Raw genomic sequence first — 19,627 nt, 5'->3', positions numbered from 1 at the left:
TTCTAGATCAGGGGTGGGCAAACTACGGCCCGCGGGCCGCATGCGGCCCGCCAAGGGTCTTTATGCGGCCCACCAAGATCAAGTCATTAAAAAAAAAAAATTATTTTTTTTAATTTATTTTTTTAATTTTAAGGTTAATGGGGGGGGGGGGGGGGCTGTTGGGTTACTGGTATAGGGTGGATACGTTGACTTGAGTAGGGTGATCATTGCTCGGCACAACATGTGTTTCATATGAAGTTTCTACTTTAAAATATTAATTAATAAAAATTAATTGATTTTTTTTTCTTTAAAAACCTTTTATTTTGGCTATTTTAAATATTAATTATTTTACTTAATATACTATGCGGCCCTTTAAAATTGTGAATTTCTGAATGTGGCCCTTGCACGGAAAAGTTTGCCCACCCCTGTTCTAGATGGTAGTGGTCATGGTTTGGAAGGTGCTGTCTTAGGAACCTTGGTGAGTTACTGTAGATGGTACACACGGGTGCCACTGTTCGTTGGTGGTGGAGTGTTTGAATGTTGTGGAAGGGGAGCAATCAAGCTGGCTGCTTTGTCCTGGATGGTGTCAAGTGTCTTGGGTGTTGTTTGAGATGTACTCATCCAGGCACTCTGAAGATCAATACAAAATACCGGTCCACCGCACATCTCTTTATTTTCCAGACTCCCTTTCAATTGGACCAACAGAAACTCTTACGATCTATTTTTATGTTTCTAGCTAGCTTTCTCTTGTACTCTAATTTTCCCTCCTTATTTATCATTTCATCATTCTTTGCTAGTTTTTATATTTTGCCCAATTTTCTGACCTGCCACCACCCATCCTTATGCGATTATATGCTTTTTCTCTGAGTTTGGTACTATCTTAAAGTTTTTTAGTTAACCATAGAACAGTACAGCACAGAACAGGCCCTTCGGCCCTCGATGTTGTGCCGAGCAATGATCACCCTACTTAAACCCACGTAACCCGTATACCCGTAACCCAACAATCCCCCCATTAACCTTACACTATGGGCAATTTAGCATGGCCAATCCACCTAACCCGCACATCTTTGGACTGTGGGAGGAAACCGGAGCACCCGGAGAAAACCCACGCACACACGGGGAGGACGTGCAGACTCCACACAGACAGTGACCCAGCCGGGAATCGAACCTGGGACCCTGGAGCTGTGAAGCATTGATGCTAACCACCATGCTACCGTGAGGCCCCATGGATGCTGGATCATTCCGCTTGGAATTTTTCATTCTTGTTGGAATGTCTCTTCTGTGAATTCTGAAATATCCTTTTAAATGTCCACCACTGCACCTCCATTGACCTATCCTTAAACCTAAATTGTCAGTTTACTTTTGTTAGCTCTGTTTTCGTGCCCTCGTAATTGCCCCTATTTAAGTTCAAAGTACTAGTCTTAGACCCACTCTTCTCTCCCTCAAGCTGATTGTAAATTTAAATCACATTCTGATCACTGTTACCAAGGAACTACTATGAGGCCCTATCTTATTGCACAATACCAGGTCTAGTGTAGCCTTCTCCCTCATTGGCTCCAGAAGATGCTGATCGAAGAAATTATCCCGAAAACATTCCATGAATTTGTCATCCACACTACCTTTGCCTAAGTGCTTTTCCAGTCTATTTGTAGATTTAAATTCCCCATGAAAAGCACTATATCTTTCAGAAAATCTCCCATTATTTCTTTGATGCCCCATCCTACCATGTGATTACTGTTGAGAACATAAGAACTAGGAGCAGAAGTAGGCCATCTGGCCCTTTGAGTCTGCTCCGCTATTCAAATGAGATCATGGCTAATCTTTTGCGGATTCAGCTCCACTTTCCCGCCCGAACACCATAACCCTTTATTCGTCAAAATCTTTATCTTGAAAACGTTTAATGAAGGAACCTCAACTGCTTCACTGGGCCGGGAATTCCATTGATTCACAACCCTTTGGGTGAAGAAGTTCCTCCTAAACTCAGTCCGAAATCTACTTCCCCTTATTTTGAGGCTATGTCCCCTAGTTTTGTTTTCACGCGCCAGTTGAAACAACCTGCCCGCATCTATCCTATCTGTTCCCTTCATAATTTTTTATGTTCCTATAAGATTCCCCCGCATCCTTCCAACGAGTACAGTCCCAGTCTACTCAACCTTTCCTCGTAATCTAACCCCTTCAACTCTGGGATTAACCTAGTGAATCTCCCCTGCACACCCTCCAGCGCCAGTACGTACTTTCTCAGGTAAGGAGACCAAAACTGAGCACAATACTCTAGGCGTGGCCTCACTAACACCGTATACAGTTGCAGCATAACCTCCCTAGTCTTAAATTCCATCCCTCTAGCAATGAAGGACAAAACTCCATTCGCCTTCTTAATCATCTGTTGCACCTGTACACCAACTTTTTGCGACTCATGCACTAGGACACCCAGGGCCCTCTGCACAGCAGCATGTTTTAATATTTTATCATTTAAATAATAATCCCTTTTGCTGTTATTCCTACCAAAATGGATAATCTCACATTTGTCAACATTGTATTCCATCTGCCAGACCCTAGCCCATTCACATAAACTATCCAAATCCCTCTGCAGACTTCCAGTATCCTCTGCACTTTTTGCTTTACCACTCATTTTAGTGTCATCTGCAAACTTGGACACAGTGCACCTGGTCCCCAACTCCAAATCATCTGTGTAAATTGTGAACAATTGTGGTCCCAACACTGATCCCTGAGGGACACCACTAGCTACTGATTGCCAACCAGAGAAACACCCATTAATCTCCACTTTGCTTTCTATCCGTGCTACTTCTTTACCCTTAACGCCATTCATTTTTATCTCATGAAGCAACCTTTTGTGTGTTACCTTTTCAAAAGCTTTCTGGAAATCCAGATATACCACATCCATTGGCTCCCTGTTATCTACTGTACTGGTAATGTCCTCAAAAAATTCCACTAAATTCATTAGGCATGACCTGCCCTTTATGAATCCATGCTGCGTCTATCCAATGGGACAATTTCCAAGCTGATGCCTCGCCATTTCTTCCTTGATGATAGATTCCAGCATCTTCCCTACTACCGAAGTTAAGCTACTGGCCTATAATAACCTGCTTTCTGCCTACCTCCTTTTTAAAACAGTGGTGTCACGTTTGCTAATTTCCAATCCGCCAGGACCACCCCAGAGTCTAGTGAATTTGGTAAATTATCACTAGTGCATTTGCAATTTCCCTAGCCATCTCTTTTAGTACTCTGGAATGCATTCCATCAGGACCAGGAGATTTGTCTACTTTTAGCCCCATTAGCTTGCCCATTACTACCTCCTTAATGATAACCATCCTCTCAAGGTCCTCACCTGTCATAGCCTCATTTCTATCAGTCGCTGGCATGTTATTTGTGTCTTCCACTGTGAAGACCGACCCAAAAAACCTGTTCAGTTCCTCAGCCATTTCCTCATCTCCCATTATTAAATCTCCCTTCTCATCCTCTAGGACCAATATTTACCTTAGCCACTCTTTTTTGTTTCATATATTTGTTGAAACTTTTGCTATCTTTTTATATTCTGAGCAAGTTTACTCTCATAATCTATTTTACTCTTCTTTATAGCTTTTTAAGTAGCTATCTGTTGCCCCCTAAAAATTTCTCAATCCTCTAGTCTCCAACTAATTTTTGCCACTTTGCATGCTTTTTCCTCAATTTGATAATCGGCTTTATTTCCTTCAATATCCACGGTCGATTTTCCCTCTTTCTACCGTCCTTCCTTTTTGTTGGTATAAACGTTTGCTGAGCACATCGCTTGGAATGTTCTCCAATGTTCCTCAACTGTTTCACCATAACATCTTTGCTCCCAGTCTACCTTAGCCAGCCCATCCCATCCCAATGCCTCATCCCATTGTAATCTCCTTTGTTTAAGCACAAAACACTAGTGTTTGATTTTACCTTCTCACCCTCCATCTATATTTTAAACTTTGCCATATTGTGATCACTCCTTCCGAGAGGATCCCTAACTATGAGATAATTAATCAAACCTGTCTCGTTACACAGGACCAGATCTAGGGCCGCTTGTTCCCTTGTAGGTTCCATTACATACTGTTCTGGGAAACTATCGCGGATACATTCTATAAATTCCTCCTCAAGGCTGCCTTGACCGACCTGGTTAAACCAATCGACATGTAGATTAAAATCCCCCATGATAACTGCTGTACCATTTCTACATACATCAGTTATTTCTTTGTTTATTGCCCACCCCACTAGGATGTTACTATTTGATGGCCTATAGACTACTCCTATCAGTGACTTTCGCCTTACTATTCCTGATTTCCACCCAAATGGATTCAACCTTATCCTCCATAGCACCGATGTCATCCCTCACTACTGCCCCGACTGTCATCCTTAACAGAGTTACACCATCTCCCTTACCATCCACTCTGTCCTTCCGAATAGTTTGATACCCTTGGATATTTAACTCCCAGTCATGACCATCCTTTAACCATGTTTTAGTAATGGCCACTAAATCACAGTCATTCACGATGATTTGCGCCATCAACTCATTTACCTTATTCCAAATACTACGAGCATTCAGGTAAAGTGTCCTTATGTTGGCTTTTATACCTCAGTTTTGAATCTTAACACCTCTAACAGTAACCTCTCCGAAGTTATTTTTCCTTTTAACTTTTCTCCTAATTTTCCTTATTGAACCCATATCTTCATGTAACAACTTGCTGCGTTGCTTTCCATTTATGTTTTTACTTCCCGTTTTATTCCTTTTAGTATTACTGGACCTATTCACTGAGCTCTCCTCAGCCACTATACTGTGGCCCTTTTCGATTTTTGAACATGGCTTCTCTGCCTTACACTTTCGCCCTTACTGCCTTTTGTTTCTGTCCCCGTTTTACTTCCCTCCGACTTCCTGCATTGGTTCCCATCCCCCTGCCACATTAGTTTAAACCCTCCCCAACAGCACTAGCAAACACCCCCACCCCAAGGACATTGGTTCCAGTCCTGCTCAGGTGCAGGCTGTCTGGTTTGTACTGGTCCCACCACCCCCAAAAACGGTTCCAATGCCCCAGGAATTTGAATCCCTCCCTCTTGCACCATCTCTCAAGCCACACATTCATCCTATCTATCCTGACATTCCTACTCGGACTAGCTCGTGGCACTGGTAGCAAATCTGAGATTACTTCCTTTGGAGGTCCTACTGTATAGTTTAACTCCTAATTCCCTGAATTCAGCTTGTAGGACCTCATCTCGTTTTTTTACCTATATCATTGGTGCCTATATGCACCACGACAGCTGGCTGTTCAACCCCCCACCCCCACCCAGAATGTCCTGCAGCCGCTCCGAAACATCCTTGCACCAGGGAGGCAACATACCATCCTGAAGTCTCAATTGTGTCCGCAGAACCACCTGTCTATTCCCCTTATGATTGAGTCCCCTATAACTATAGCCCTGCCATTTTTCTTCCTGTCTTCGTGCGCAGCAGAGCCAGCCACAGTGCCATGAACCTGGCTGCTGCTGCCTTCCTCTGGTGAGCCATCTCCCTTAACAGTATCGAAAACGGTATATCTGTTTTGCAGGGAGTTGACCGCAGGGGACACCTGCACTGCCTTCCTACTCTTCAATTGTCTTTTGGTCACCCATTTGCTATCTCCCTCAGTAATTTTCACCTGCGATGTGACCAACTCGCTAAACGTGCTATCCACAATGTCCTCAGCATCGTGGAAACTCCAAAGTGAGTCCACCCGCAGCTCCAGAGCCGTCAAGTGGTCTATCAGGAGCTGCAACTGGACACACTTCTTGCACATGAAGGAACCAGGGTCAGTGGATGTGTCCCTGAGCTCCCACATCGCACACAAGGAGCATGACACGGATCTGGGATCTCCTGCCATGTCTTAAACCGGAGGTTAACTGATACAACTACAATGCTGGAAAAAGAAAGAAAATAAATAAATAGACAAATGAAAAGAAAAACTACTTACCAGTCACTTTCCAGGGATAAAAATCACCTCCTCCCCACCCAGTTTCAAATTCCCACCAAGCTTCAAATTCCCAAACTCACTCTTCAATGTATCTCACTCTCGCAGTGCCTTCTCTGGCTTACTGGGAGAACTCACTGGGAGTGGGTTTCAAATTGCTCTTTTAAATTGGCCTGAGATGATTCCCCCCACCTGCTAATGTTAGATCAAAATAGCTTCTAACCAGTGACTTTAAGGGGCCTGTACACCATTTCCACAAGCAATTTCTTGCCCTTATCATTCCTGTTCTCCACCCAAACTGCTTGTAGATCCTGATTTCCTGATCTTAGATCATTGCTCTCTGTTGTGTTTTTTATTTTTTTATTTATAAATTTAGAGTACCCAATTATTTTTTCCAATTAAGGGGCAATTTAGAATGGCCAATCCACCTATCCTGCACATCTTTTTGGGTTGTGGGGGTGAAACCCACGCAGACACGGGGAGAATGTGCAAACTCCACACGGACAGTGACCCAGGGCCGGGATTCGAACCCGGGTCCTCAGCGCTGTAGGCAGCAATGCTAACCACTGTGCCACCGTGCTGCCCTTCTCTCTGTTGTGTTAATGTTGTCTTTAATTAACAAGGCCACCGTTCCACTTTTCCTAACTTCCGATTGTTCCAAAAGTTCACATACCCTTCAGAATACGCATCCCAATCTAGGCTATTGTGCAGCCATGTGATATGGCTGCAGGATGACATAGATTAAACATTGACATGGACTGGGGCCTGTTTTTGTGCAGTATGAAATAGTGACAATAAAAGGCAAATTAGAGAATGTTCTAAGGATACTAAGGCCAGAAACATTCTAAATACACCACGAGAATCCTTCCAAGCCCATGTTACAAAACAAATCACAAAAAGTCACCGACAGAATCCACATCACAGAATGACCCTACATGTAATTTCTACACTTATGTGAGAAATAAGAGGATGATCAGAGTGAGAGTAGGGCCGATCAGGGATAGTGGAGGGAACTTGTGCCTAGAGTCTGAGGAGGTAGGGGAGGCCGAAATTAATATTTTGCTTCCGTATTCACTAGAGAGAGGGACCTTGTTGCTTATGATAACAGTGTGAACCAGGTTAATAGACTTGAACAGGTTGATATTAAGAAGAAGGATATGCTGGAAATTTTGAAAAGCATCAGGATAGATAAGTCCCCTGGACCAAACAGGATATACCCAAGGTAACTACGGGAAATGAGGGTTCGATTGCTGTGCCGTTGGCGATGATCTTTGTGTCATCACTCTCCACTGGAGTAGTACCGGATGATTTGAGGGAGGTGAATGTTGGTCCCCTGTTCAAGAAACGGAATAGGGAAATCCCTGGGAATTACAGACCAGTCAGTCTTACGTCTGTGGTGAGCAAAATAGTGGAAAGGATTCTGAGAGATAGGATTTATGATTAGAAAAACATAGTTTGATTAAAGATAGTCAGCATGGCTTTGTGAGGGGCAGGTCATGCCTCACAAGCCTCATTGAATTCTTTGAAGATGTGACAAGACACATTGATGAAGGTCGGGAAGTGGATGTGGTATATATGGATTTCAGTAAGGCATTTGATAAGGTTTCCCATGTTAGGCTCATTCAGAAAGTCAAGGGGCATGGGATTCAGGGAAATCTGGCTGTCTGGATACAGACGTGGCTGGCCGAAAGAAGACAGTGAGTGGTAGTGGATGGAAAATATTCCACCTGAAGGTCGGTGACCAGTGGTGTCCCGCAGGGATCTGTTCTGGGACCTCTGCTCTTTAAGGTTTTTATAAATGACTTGGATGAGGAAGTGGAAGGGTGAGTTAGTACATTTGCCAATGATACGAAGGTTGGTGGAGTTGTAGATCGTGTCGAGGGCCGTTGCAGGTTACAACAGGACATTGACAGGATGCAGAGCTGGGCTGAGAAGAGGCAGATGGAGTTCAACCTAGATAAATGTGAAGTGATTCATTTTGGAAGGTTGAATTTGAATGCTGAATACAGGGTTAAAGGCAGGATTCTTGGAAGTGTGGAGGAACAGAGGGGTCTTGGGGTCCACATACATAGATCACTCAAAGTGGCCACCCAGGTTGATAGGGTTGTTAAGAAGGCGTGTGGTGTGTTGGCTTTCATTAACAGGGGGATTGAGTTTAAGAGCCATGAGGTTTTGCTGAAGCTTTATAAAACCATGGTTAGACCACACTTGGAATATTGTGTCCAGTTCTGGTCTCCTAATTACAGGAAGGATGTGGATGCTTTGGAGAGGGTGCAGAGGAGATTTACCAGGATGGAGGCATGGATAGAGTGGATAGCCAGAGACTCTTCCCCAGGGCGGAGATGGCTGTCACAAAGGGACATAATTTTAGGGTGATTGAAGGAAGGTATAGGGGAGATGTCAGGGGTAGGTTCTTTACCACCTCCGCTGGCAGTGCATTCCACGCACCCACCACTCTCTGTGTAGAGTCAGAGTCATTAGGGACATTTAAACGATTCTTGGACAGGCACATGGACAGCAGTAAATTGAAGGGGTGTAGGTTAGGTTGATCGTAGATTAGGATAAGTGGTCGGCACAACATTGTGGGCTGAAAGGCCTGTACCATGCTGTACTGTTCTATGTCAGTAGTCATTCTCCAGTTTCTTGTTGATTGCACTGAACCATTTTGTGACATGGTTTAATTCATGACCTATTTGTGATCTTTTCTGTATTATTAACCATGGCATTCCTACAGTGAAAAAGGACGCCATTTGGCCCATCGTGTCTGCACTAACCCTCTGAAGGCGCACCATACCTATGCCCACTCCCCCACCCTATCTCTAACCCCACCGAACCACATCTTTGGACACTAAGGGACAATTTATCACAGCCAATCCACCTAACCTGGTTTAGCTCACTGGGCTAAATCGCTGGCTTTTAAAGCAGACCAAGCAAGCCAGCAGCACGGTTCGATTCCCGTACCAGCCTCCCCGGACAGGCGCCGGAATGTGGCGACTAGGGGCTTTTCACAGTAACTTCATTGAAGCCTACTCGTGACAATAAGCGATTTTCATTTCATTTTTTATTTCATTTCACCTGCACAGCTTTGGACAGTGGGAGATAACCAGAGCACCTGGAGCAAACCCATGCAGACATGGGGAGAATGTGCAAACCCCACATAGTCAGCCAAGGCTGGAATTGAACCCGAGTCCCTGGCGCTGTAAGGCAGCAGTGCTAACCACTGTGCACAATGCTGCCCCAGTGCTGAACATGTAGTAGAACCAGTGTGAGAGCAAACTGGGTCGATGCTGGGAGCAATGAAATAGATAGTTGTACATTTGAGTTGGTACAGAAGGAGTCAATGGTGTTCGACACCAGATTGGAAAACAGGACCTGAAGGAAAACCAATGCAGAGCTGGGGAGGGGGGTGGAGGCAGTGGCGTACTGGTATTGTCACTGGACTAGTAACCAGAGACCCAGAGTAATGTTCTGGGGACCCAGGCAAATCCCGCCACTGCAGATGGTGAAATTTTAATTCACTAAAAAAATCTGGAATTAAAGTCTAATGGTGACCATGAAACCATTGTCGATTCTCATGAAAACCCATCTGCTTCAGCAAAGTCCTTCAGGGAAGGAAATCTGCTGTCCTTACCTGGTCTGGCCTACATGTGACTTCAGACCCACAGCAATGTGGTTGACTGTTACTGCCCCCTCAAGGGCAATTAGAGATGGGCAGTATAGGCTGGCACAGCCTGCACGTCCACGTCTCGTGAAGGAATAAAAAAAGGGAAGTATTTGCATTCTTCGAACATTTGGAGGGGGGGGGGGGGGGGGGGTGGTGGTTTCTCGAAGAAACAGATGTATCATTTTCATCTGAACCCTAATGGCTCAATATCCATAAAGCATAAATGGATGAACATACCAGAGTGGGAATGGTCTGAGACTAGATGGTGACAATGAAGCTATCAAATTGGATTGGTGGAAATGATGATGAGAACGGGTATTCAGTGAGATTTTAAAAACATATTGGGTCAAAGGCCAGTGAAGGATTCTACCGCAGTTCCATAATACAATTTTGCGGGATGGAGGGAAGGAATTGCATTCAGACAGAATCTTTATGGGTGGAGTTAACAAATATGAATGGTGCAGGTCATGCATTACAGGTCATCAATTAGTGGAGCAGTGCAAATGTGGACATCTGCAGACATTTCAGAGAGAAATGCAAGATCCACAGGACGCTAAGACTGGATGGTTTCAATCAACCCATCATAGACTGGAATAAACGCAATCAATGAGTTTTCATTAGGACTGGTTCCAACTGGGTAATAGACATTGCTTCATTTAGTGTTTGGATCAATAACTGTTGTGAAAGTCGCAGAACAATTGGGAAATATCAGCCACAACAGAGTGAGGTAAGAACAGACAAGGACAACAAAGTCAAAGATAAGAGTAACAGCAAAAATCCTGCAGATGGCAGAAATCTAAAGACCAAGTACTGGAAAATCTCAGCAGGTCTGTGAAGAGAGAGAAACAGGATTAACATTTCGAGGCGAATATAACTTCTTCAGACTGAAACGACTCAGGTGTCTCTGTTCCTAGTAGCAGCCATCTTGTGTTCCCAGTGCCATTCTAATGGGACATTCTGAATTCTCCCTCAGTGTACCCGAACAGACCTGACGACTAAGGAATTTTCACAGTAACTTCATTGCAGTGTTAATGTAAGCCTACTTGTGATACTAATAAAGATTATTATGAATCTCATCTCGATCTCAGTCCCAGGAATCCTGTGTTATCTCAGCCACATAGCAATGGTAATCCCACATTTACTTCACAGAACTCTGCACGCAACTCACATCTTTCCCAATCCTTTCAGTGACTGTGGCTGATTGACAGCAGGCCCCGCCCCAGTGTCAGCAACTCTTACAGGTTGATTGTAAAAATCCCATGATTCTTCAAGCTCACTTTCCTTCAAACGCATTGTGTCCATTGTGGGGCAGGACGCCCTTAAACTATTGTTCAGGGTAACGCGTCAGTTTAGTGAGTAAGCATTAACGGAGTGAGGGCCTGAACTCCAGGACCTTCAACCCAGCACCCTGGTTACTGGGTTGTATCCATGTGAGAAGCCGGACCCGGAGAATCAGTGTTCAGACACAGCACTGCTGCCACCCCTGGGTTAAAGCATTCTGAACGCTACGTTTGAAAGGTGAGCTGCAAGTTCTTTTTTGTATTCCCAATCTTAAAAAGCACATCCATACCAGTTTAAAGTGAGTTTGCTCGGTGTCACTGTGTGGGGCCCAGCAATTGAATGGCACGTTTACCCCCAGCAATGTGACTGGAATTCAAGGCTCAATTTGTTTATGCAGAGAATTGCTTCGCATTCACTTCTGCCCCATCTAGGTGAGAGATTCTCAAAAGGTGTCTGTAGTTTCAGGGCGTGTGTGGGGACGGTTTAAATTACTACAGGGAATGAGGCGATGGATTGAACAAGAGTGGATGTGGCAGGAAGGTGTGAGGAGCCAGCAGGTTTTCTAGGAAGTAAGGCAGCCCACAGGTGGGGACTGACTTGACTTGTGGGCTGACTTTAGCGACAGGCGGACCAACCGCTCTGGGCAATACAGTGGCGGGATCCTCTGTCAAGCGCCAATTCTGTTCAGAGGGGACCTGCTGGACCACCCGGGCAACTGATCAGGGCCCGGGGACATTTTCCAGTGGCAGCAGCCACCCTCCCAGTGTATTCATTGCTGAGGGTGTGTAGTTTCACCTACAGATCGGGTGAACCTCCTGAGGAGGCGGGTTAATCTTAATCTCCTCGTTTAACCAGGCGAACAGGTTTCCAGGCTGTGGGGGAAACGTGGTTCTGAGTGCGTGCCGGAACATTCCTAACACCGAGAGCTGCTGTCGGAATGTGTGGCAATCAGCCCGGGTTTTATACTCATTGTGGGCAATATTACAGCTATAGGTAAACTGCTAGACTCGGAATTTGGATGCACTTTAATGCATTTAAACGCAGCTTCATTTCTGACCATTTAGACCTGATTATCCTGGACAGTTAGGAAAATAGAATTTCAGCTTCATTTCTGACCATTTAGACCTGATTATCCTGAACAGTTGCAGTGATTATCCGGAACAGAATTTACAGTGCAGAAGGAGGCCATTCGGCCCATCGAGTCTGCTCCAGCCCTTGGAAAGAGCACCCTACTCGGTGGAGCCTCCACCCTATCTCAGTAAACCCAGCAACCTGACCTAACCTTTTGGACACAACGGGGCAATTTAGCGTGGCCAATCCACCTAACCTGCACATTTTTGGGACTGTAGGAGGAAGCCGGAGCACCCGGAGGAAAACCACGCAGACACGGGGAGAATGTGCAAACTCCACAAACAGTCACCCGGGCTGGAATTGAACCCAGGTCCCTGGAGTTGTGATGCAGCGGTGCTAGCTACTGTGCCACCCCTAAACCCGGCACCAGATCATTGTAGATCAGAGATCCAACAGTCAGAGGTTGTTTGTGAAGTGATCCCAGCAGTATATCCACAGTATTTTGGGATCAATGTAGACATTTAGTGATAAGATCATCCAGATCACAATGGTTTTTCCTTATCCCCCAACCTGCCTGACTTTATCGTTTGGGAGGAGGATTCTCCACTCACATTGTCCCCTGGCTGTTCTGAAGAAGCAGCTTCTGATATCAGTCCCAGAGTTTACCTCTTACCCATGTGAACCCTGTCATGGAGTTTTACAGCACAGAAAGAGGCCCATTGTGTGTGTGACCCTGACACTGAGAAGTACAGCCTCATGGCACCTCTCAGCTATGCCTTAGGAACAGGAGGAGGCCATTCAGCCCATCTGGCTTGCTCCTCCAAAGCTTTACCTGTAACAACTCCATCCACTCACCTTGGCCCTGTAACTCTAAATGCTCCAGCTTAACAAAAATCTATCCATTTCAGGTTTGAGATTTTCAACTGATCGATGCTCCAGCCTCTACAGCATTTTCCGGGGGGGGGGGCTCTAGATTTCCACCACGCTGTGAAGGAATACTTCACAACATCCCCCAGAATGTATAATTCTCATTTTAAGGCTGTGCCCCTCGTTATGGCCTCTTGTACCAGAGGAATACTTTCTTTCTATTTACCCGATCAAGGTCTTTAATGATTTAAAATATCTTAATTAGGTCATCCCTTTCTCATCTATAACCAGAGTAACACAAGCTGCAAACTGCAGTCCAGCTTCTCGTCACAGTGATGACACCTTGAAGGAAGGCAGGGAGGTGGCACAGTGGGTAGCACTGTAGTCTCACAGCGCCAGGGGCCAAGGTTCAATTCCGATCTTGGGTGACTGTGGAGTTTTCACTTCCTCCCCGTGTCCGTGTGGGTTTCCTCTGGGTGCTCCGGTTTCCTCCCTTAGTCCAAAGGTGTGCAGGTTAGGTGGGGTTACTGGCATAGGGTGGGGGAGAGGGCCTATGTAGGGTACTCTTTTTCAGAGGTTCGGTGCAGATTGGATGGGCCGAATGGCCTCCTTCTGCACTGTATGGACTCTACGTTCTATGGTGTATGTTGGGGAGGGTTGGCGAGGGATAGGTGCCAGCATTCAGAAGTAGAAAAATAAAGTGCATAGTTCTGGAGAAGGAGGTAGTTCCATATTCGGAACAGGCTCACGAGAAGGAATACAAAGACAGGTTTAGAATGCAGGTACATAAACGCGCAAAGTGGGGTGAATAAGGTTTGTGAGCAACAAGCACAAAAAGCAGTGAGAATACAATATAGTAGCATACAGAAACGCGGCTTAAAATAGTGAGGACTGGATGCTTCATATTCCTGGGGACAGGGTGTTCAGAAAAGATCGAGAAGGATAAAAGGGAGGTGGGGTGGCAGTACTGATTCGGGAAGACAATGTAGTGTTGGAAAGGGAGCATGTCCTTGAAAAGGGGCAAGGTTCATTTGATTAGAACTGTGAAGTTTAAAAAAATATATACTTGCATAACTGCGGGTATTCTGTTGGCCATCAAATAAAGAGAGAGAGGAGAAAATCTGCAGTGAAAGTTGTTCAGAGCTATAACAAATTTTCTAAAATGGTGCTGGAGAGCTTCGTTGATCAGTATATTCTCAGCCCTAGAATCTTGAATACTGGGCCACTTGTTCCCTCGGGACTGCTCCGCCATTCAATAAGGTCATGGCTGATCTGATTGGAATCCCAGCCCCACATCCTCGCCTACCCCCGGTAACCTTTCAATTAACAGATTCCCGGGATGGCGGGGTTGTCTTATGAAAAAAGTTTGGTTAGGTTGGGCCTAATGCAAGAGGATTGGAGTGTGGCAAATGTTGCACCCTTATTTGATAAATAGTTGTCCGAGTAACTGCAAGCTGGTCAATTTTACATCAGTGGTGACTAACAGTGGAGAGGGGTGATGGGGAGGTTGAATGGGGCGTTGTCAGCGTACATGTGAAAACTAGGGGAGGCAGTGGCGTAATGGTATTTTCACTGGACGAGTGATTCAGGGTAATGCTCTCGGGACCCCGGGACCCGGGTTCAAATCCCACCATGGCAGATGGTGTATTTTGAATTCAATAAAAGTCTGGTTCACTACACGGTCTGACCTACATGTGACTCCAGGCCCACAGCAATGTGGTTGACTCAGAAAGTGAGACACTCGAGGGTAATTAGGGATGGGCAACATCCCATGAAAGCATAAAAAGATACGGACACTGTCTTTTCGGGGGGCAACATGGACATGGGAAATGATAGGAGGAAAGAATTGATCATTGGGTGGGGGGGAATATCAGAGGTGAAAGTGAGGAAACAGGAAGAGACACCATTGCAGATGATTCTCTGGCTACAGATAGAAAAGAGTGGACCCAGGTGAGGGCAGTCCCACCCAGCTGGAAACAGTGGAGAGAAGTTTTGAGGATTGTTTGGTCAAACTGTGTCAAAGTCTGCAGACAGATAGAGAAGCGATAGTTTACCTTTGTCACAGTCACACAGGATGTCATTATTCACTTAGTTTAAAAAAACTTCACCTCGTCTCTGGTTCCTTTGCCAGTAATTGAAACTTTGTGTTTCGTGTTTACCATTCCTCTCGGCACAGTGGGAACTGTTTCTCCTTATTTACTCTAGCTAAACTCCATGTCCAGCCGCTCCACGTAACAGTAAGCAAAGAATGAAAATGGGGGATGATGCTGAAGGCTCAGTCCTTTTCCTGCTCTTCTCTCTCTACCCAGAATCTCCAAGGCTCTCTCCAACAATCTCCAGTCAAAGGGTATATTTTCAGGTGATTCGTCCAGGCTGTGGTCACTGTGATAGATTCTGTGCAGTTTACTCGCGTCAGCAGCTGGTACAAGGCAGGTGTTGGACTAAAGAATCCAGTAGACGATTGTGTAGTTCAAACTCCCAGTTATGAGTGTGTGGAGAGCCAAAGTCTCAGAGAGTGGGCACATAATTCTTCACCTAGGCTGATTTGTCAACAATCCTGACTGCAGGTGCTCCCACCCTCCAAAAACATCATCCTTTTCTGTAGCCCCTCCCCCCACAGCCATCCCTGCCACATCCTATGGAAGCTCCTCGAACAGCAGTTTAGAATTGATCTGTATTTGTGCCTCACTTAAACTCGGACCTCATTCGTATTTGAGGGAGACCCGCGGCCCTCAAAAAGCAGCTGGGGTGGAATAATGTAAAAGTTCAACATTTGGTCATGAGCTCCATGGTGAGACTGTGGCCCAGCGTGACACAGTTTCTGTGCGGCTACGCCCCAATCCTCCTTGAGGTTTTGGGCTTGTGTTTAACCTGACCACTGGACTCTGCCCAGCATGGTACCTGGTGTTTGCTTTCCGATTGGATTTGGAATTTATTTGTCTTAGTCATAATTGGTTTAGTTATGGTTATTTTAAAATCTAAGCCACAAATCAAAGTTCAAACATAAGTGTGTTTGGTGACTTTGATATTTCTCACAACAGCTTTGTGTTTTTGGGACAATGAGATCAGAATCTCTCAAAATGTATTATTCATTCATGGGGAGAGAACACCACTGGCATTTGTTCAGCATTTATTGCCCATCTCTATTTGCCCTTGAGAGGCAATGGTGGTGAGCTGCCTTCTTGAGCCTCTGCAGTCTGCCTGTTGTAGGTCCACCCATAGTGCTATTAATCAGGGAGTTCAAAGAACCTGTGCAGGGAAAATGAAGGAACAGTAATATTGCTGCTGCTGGTCAGGATGATGTGTGGCTTGGAGGGGAACTTCCATGTGGTGGTCTTCCCCAACTGACTGCTACCCTCGTCCATCTAGATGGTTAGTGGTTGTGGGTTTGGAAAGTTCTGTCAACGGAACCTTGGGTGAGTTGCTGTAGTGGATCTTGTAGATGGTACACACTGCTGTCATTGCATCAGTGGTGGAGGGAGTGAACGTTTAAGGTTGTAGGTGGATGTTGATCAAGCGGGTTGCTTTGTCCTGGATAGTGTTGCTCACCCAGGCAAGTAAAGAGTATTCCATCACTCTCCTGCCTTATGCTTTGTAGATGATGGACAGGCTCTGCCTAGTAAGGAGGGTTAGGGTTATTTGCTGCAGAATTCCTAGGTCTGACCCACTCTTGTAACTGCATCATTTATGTCTTTGGTCGAGAATAGCCCCCAGGATGTTGATAATGGGGGATTCAGTGATACTAATGGGGGATTCAGTGATACTAATGCTGTTGAACCTCAAGGGGTTATGGTTAGATTCCCTCTTGTTGTAGGTGGGTATTATCTGGAGGTTTTGTGGCTTGAATGTTACTTGGTTCAGCTCGAGCCAGGTGGATGCAGTGGTTAAGAAGGCAAATGCTAATAATAAAGGCTTTAATAGCAGAGGCATAGAGTGTAAGAGCAGGGAGTTAACAGAATGTCCTTGGCAGACAGGAGTAAGGAGAATCCCAAGGCATTTTATATGTGTATTAGAAACAAGAGGGTAGCTAGAGAAAGAGTTAGTCCTTCGAGGACAAAGGAGGGTAATAATGTATCGAACCAGAGGAAGTAGGTGAGGTCTTTAATGTGTGTTTTGCATCGGTGTTCACAAAGGAGAGGGACATGTTGATTCATGGGGTCTCAGAGGGATGTGTAAACACTTTAGAGCAGGTCGTTATTACGAGGGAGGAAGTGTTAGGTATGTTAAAAAGCATTCAGGTAGACAAGTCCCCAGGGCCAGATGGCATCTATCCCAGATTTCTGAGGAAGACAAGAGATTAAATTTCTGGGCCTCTAACAGAAAGCTTTGTGGCCACAAGTGAGATCCCAGAGGATTGGGGGATAGCCATGAGATCCCAGAGGATTGGAGGATAGCCAATGTTGTACCATTATTTAAGAAGGGTTGCAAGGATAATCCGGGTAATTATAGGCCAGTGAGCTTGACGTCAGTGACAGTGAAATTGTTGGAAAAGGTTCTCGGAGATGGGATCAATGCACATTTGGAAGTGAATAGTCTTATAAGCAACAGGCAGCATGGTTTTGTACGAGGGAGGTCATGTCTCACTAATTTGATTGCATTTTTTTGAGGAGGTGACAAAATTCATTAACAGGGGAAGGGCAGTGGACGTTGTCCACATGAACTTTAGTGAAGCATTTGATAAGGTCCCTCATGGAATGGATCAGAAATGGTTTTGCACAGAAGGCAGAGGGTAGCAGTGGAAGGGTGTTTTTCCGAATGGAGGTTCTGCAGGGATCGGTACAGAGACCTCTGCTCTTTGTAATATACATAAATGACTTAGAAGAAAACATGACGGGTTTGAATAGCAAGTTTGGGATAATACTGAGATTGCAGGAGTTGCGGATAGTGATGAAGATTGTCAGAGAATGGGCTGTAAAATAGGGCTGGTCGGGGGAGGGGGCGTTGAAATAGGCCCTCGCGGCGATTCTCCGTGGGCGACCGCTCAAACTCCCACCGGCGTGGTTTACATCTGGTACCATCCGGCGGGAGTTTGGGCTGCGGTAGCAGTCCTGGTGGGGAGAATCTGACTCCCGGGGGGCCACCGCGGTGGCCAGGCCCGCGATCGGGGGCCACCGATCGGCGAGCCTTCACGATCTGGGGAGACCTACCTTACTCCGCGCGGGCCTGCTGTGTGGCTCCGCCATGTCGGCGATGCCTGTGGCGAAGTGGGCCACCGTGCGCATGTGTGGACCTGCTTGTGGCCGCCATGTGCATACACAGCCACTCGGTCTGGACAGCAGGATCCCACCAGTAGCCAGAGCTGCACAACGCATGCCAGGGCCCTGCCAGTCCCCTGGAAAACGGCGAATCACCCCGAACTTTTGAGGAAAAAGTCTAGAGTGATTCTCGCCCGTTTTCCGGCGGACGTGGGGATGTAGTCCCCAAAAGGGAGAATCGCGGCCGTCATCTCCGTGTGCCTCAGCAATCTGCCGTGTGGCCTTTACTCTTCCTGGTGTAGGCAAATAACCTTCCCAACAAGTTAGAAACCAGAGTGACTATTTGCTAATGACTGCATGATTTACGCAGCAGGGGAAACTCGAGATCATATCAATTCACAAGATGGTCTTCTGGAATTACAAAAATGGCAAAAAAAACATTTTGTACCAAAAATGCGATGTCATGCGCATCACCAACAAAAATGATTCACCAACAGATAACTTTTTTTTTAATATATGTTTTTTATTGGATTTTTGAACCGAGTATATTTTGCCATTTATGTACACAGGATATGGTATCTACAACTATAAGTAGGCTTCTGTTTGTGCCGGCGAGTCACTTCCGGAGGGCAATCCTCGAATGGGTCTGGTGCCGGTGCTGCCCCTCGCTTCTCCCCTGGTTCCTGGCTATTCTTCTACTTGTTTGTTGGCCACAAACAAGTCCCAGAACAATTGGGTGAATGGCTCCCGTGTTCTGTGGAAGCTGTCGTCTGACCCTCGGACGGCGAATTTAATTTTCTCCATTTGGAGAGATTCTGAGCGGTCAGGCAGCCAGTCTGCAGCTTCAGGTGATGCTGCTGACCGCCAGCCAAATAGGATTCTCCAGCGGGCGATCAGGGAGGCAAAGGCAAGGGTGTCTGCCCTCCTCCCCAGAAATAGATCTGGCTGGTCTGAAACCCCGAAGACTGCCACTTTCAGGCATGGCACCACCCTCGCCCCCACCACTTTGGACATTGCCTCAAAGAAGGCAGTCCAGTACTCCACAAGTCTGAGGAAAGAACAGAATATGTGGGCGTGGTTGGCCGGGCCTCCTAAGCACAGTTCACATCTATCCTCCACCTCCAGGAAAAACCTACTCACATGAGATCTTGTTAAGTGGGCGCTATGTGCCACTTTTAGTTGCGTCAGCTGAGCAACAGATAACTTTAATGAGATTCTCCAACAAGCAGCTACACAACCATACCTGGAGTTCATCTTCAATGGAGGTTCCACATTCGGCTGATTCCACCTAAAACAAGCAGTTCTTGGATTTCTGAGGAATAATCTTTGGTATTGCAGCAAAATTACCTAGAGTTAGAGCTTATCAAACATTTGTTTGTCCGAATCTGGACCATTGCTAGAACTCGTAGATACCGTTTAAAAATATTTAAGATGGAGATGAGAAGAATTTATTTATCTTAGAATCATTAATCTTTGGACCTCTCTTGCCCAGGTAACAGTGGAAGCAGGGTCAATTAATAATGTTAAGACAGAGGTGGCTGGATTCTTCACTGACCAGGGCGTCGAAGATTACCGGGGGTAGGAGGGATGTAGAGTTGAAGCCG

At 45.8% G+C, this 19,627-nt stretch overlaps 1 protein-coding gene across 2 annotated transcripts in view; it reads left to right on the top strand.

Moving 5' to 3' along the window:
- Positions 1-10,880: 10,880 nt before the first annotated feature.
- The window catches only part of cers3a (ceramide synthase 3a), a 111,387-nt gene continuing 102,640 nt past the window's right edge, over positions 10,881-19,627 (top strand). For both annotated transcript variants that reach the window (XM_038813957.1, XM_038813956.1), the window contains exon 1: positions 10,881-11,127. The gene's annotated coding sequence lies outside the window, so the exon portion shown is untranslated. The remainder of the gene's footprint in view (positions 11,128-19,627) is intronic.

This window comes from Scyliorhinus canicula, chromosome 12, assembly GCF_902713615.1.
Source record: "Scyliorhinus canicula chromosome 12, sScyCan1.1, whole genome shotgun sequence".
Taxonomy (NCBI): Eukaryota; Metazoa; Chordata; class Chondrichthyes; order Carcharhiniformes; family Scyliorhinidae; genus Scyliorhinus; species Scyliorhinus canicula.
This window is presented reverse-complemented; position numbering and strand designations above follow the sequence as displayed.